This window comes from Heterodontus francisci, chromosome 6 (assembly GCF_036365525.1).
Source record: "Heterodontus francisci isolate sHetFra1 chromosome 6, sHetFra1.hap1, whole genome shotgun sequence".
NCBI lineage: Eukaryota > Metazoa > Chordata > Chondrichthyes > Heterodontiformes > Heterodontidae > Heterodontus > Heterodontus francisci.
The window spans coordinates 107945189-107947999 of record NC_090376.1 but is presented as its reverse complement, the minus strand read 5'-3'; positions in this window follow the sequence as shown (position 1 = coordinate 107947999).

Below are 2811 nucleotides of genomic sequence, written 5' to 3'. Positions count from 1 at the left end.
GAGAGGAATTTGTCATGTTTCTACTGATGTGAAAGAATCATCAATAAATTTATTTTTGTTTCCATTGGAAATACATATGTGTAATTAATAGAATGTGTCTCGGCCCGGAATGTGATCTGACAAATAATGGTACACGTGAGCTTGGCAGTAACCTTCACGTGACTTTGTGACGAGTGTACACTTCTGTTAGTCTCACGAGTGGAGAATTTATCACACTAGAATGCTGCTCATCATGTTCCGTCATGTATCAATTCAAACAATACGAACAACTATTTAATTTTACAATCTTCATTGTTCTCATTGTACCAAAGTCACTGGTAAACTCCTTGGCCGGTTTCAATGAAACAGCAGGCTCAGATACATACGTTGCAAGTTTCATTCTTTTACCAGTCAATTCATGTACAGGGTTACTCCGAATACAACCATCCTTCCCAATAGTTAACATTCAAATTAATGCCAATGAAAGTCAGGCAGCATTGGTTTCATTATTAGAAACAATTATCAGAACAAATCTCTATCTGTAGTTTACTGTCTATCATTTTAATAGGTTTTACAGTGAGAGAACTGACATCCATTAAATCTTTTGGTGTCACTGATCCATTTTAAGTTGCTTCATGTTGCTATCACCAACAAATTATTACTTTCTTTATTTAATCATTTTTTAAACATTCTAGCTACTTCATGGTATTAGTATTAGGAATGTTTTACTGCTAAAGTTGAATAATCAGAGATCCAAATATAGGTTGAAACAATAGACTGATTGATGTGCCTTCAGCTGAGGGCAAAACTCCATCCGACTGGTTGCAAATGAGTTGTCAGTATTGACCTGCAGGAAGGAGACACAGACAAAAGTCTGACCTTGGTTGAACGAAAATGATAGAAACTAGATGTTCTTGTTATCTGCTATTGATTTGAATGTAAATATCTATTGCTTGCTGTAAGCATTAACTTTCAAAACAGAAACTTGAGAATGAATTACGACAGCCACTTTAGTGAATAATTTACTTGAAAAAAATCTAGTGATACAGGGCGACTGCTGTAGCTGGATACCAGGAACAGAGTTAATCAATGAGGAGAAACAATGCACTTAACCAAGAAGAAAGGAGAGAATTGTCAGCTGCTCCCAATGGACATTACATTCACAGCAGACACTACAGTCACAGACCTAAAAATTGTATCATGCCTGGATCAGGTAATGAATCCGGTTGCTGAGCATGCTGCATGTAACAAGGCCAACCGAAAGGCCCATGGCAAATTGATCCATCAGCTTTATTTGGCTATTACCAGCAAGCTGCGGGCATCAGTTGCAGCCCAGAGGTTGCTTGCTGACCACTTGGGAACAGTGGAATCAGCTGGTTAGTGTATTAGCCAAGGTTCACAGCAGAATACTGGAGGGGAGAGGCAGTCGGGAGTTGAATGAGCAGTGGCTGGCTGTGGACTGGGGATTTAACGTGGAGCTGGAAGTAGCAGGAGTTACCACAATGAGATAAAAAAAAACTTAACACTTACATTCTGGACAGCGCCCTTCATGGTGTTTTTAACGCTCGCTGACTCGGCTTTTAAGTACCTGAAGAAATTGATGGCAACATGGTACATGCTGTGATAAATTGCAATCAGGTTTTTCAAAGAGATCTTTAATTAGTCTTGAGGTCCCTGATTTCCATGTGCAAAGGCCTTAATTCTAGTTTGACGTGAGAGCTATAGATGCCGACAGAGACAAGCTCACCAATATGGTTATACGGATGACACAAAACTTGGAACTATTGTGAACTGAGAAGGATAGTGATAAACTTCAAGAGGACGTAGACAGGCTGGTGGAATGGGTGGATATATGGCAGATGAAATTTAATGCAGGAAAGTGTGAAGTGATTCAGTTTGGTAGGACGAATGAGAAGAGGCAATATAAATTAAAGGGTACAATTCTAAAGGGGGTGCAGAAGCAGAAGGACATGGGAGTATATGTACACAAATCATTGAAGGCGGCAGGGCAGATTGAAAAAGTGGTTAATAAAGCATATAGGATCCTGGGTTTTATAAAACACTGGTTCAGCCTCAGCTGAAGTATTGTGTCCAGTTCTGGGCACCACACTTTAGGAAGGATGCGAAGGCATTAGAGAGGTTGCAGAAAAGATTCACAAAAAATGGTCCCAGGGATGAGGAACTTCAGTTATTCGAACATTACAGCGCAGTACAGGCCCTTCGGCCCTCGATGTTGCGCCGACCTGTGAAACCATCTGACCTACACTATTCCATTTTCATCCATATGTCTATCCAATGACCACTTAAATGCCCTTAAAGTTGGCGAGTCTACTACTGTTGCAGGCAGGGCGTTCCACGCCCCTACTACTCTCTGAGTAAAGAAACTACCTCTAACATCTGTCCTATATCTATCACCCCTCAACTTAAAGCTATGTCCCCTCGTGTTTGCCATCACCATCCGAGGAAAAAGACTCTCACTATCCACCCTATCTAACCCTCTGATTATCTTATATGTCTCTATTAAGTCACCTCTCCTCCTCCTTCTCTCCAACGAAAACAACCTCAAGTCCCTCAGCCTTTCCTCGTAAGACCTTCCCTCCATACCAGGCAACATCCTAGTAAATCTCCTCTGCACCCTTTCCAAAGCTTCCACATCCTTCCTATAATGCGGTGACCAGAACTGCACGCAATACTCCAGGTGCGGTCTCACCAGAGTTTTGTACAGCTGCAGCATGACCTCGTGGCTCCGAAACTCGATCCCCCTATTAATAAAAGCTAACACACCTTCTTAACAGCCCTATTAACCTGGGTAGCAACTTTCAGGGATTTATG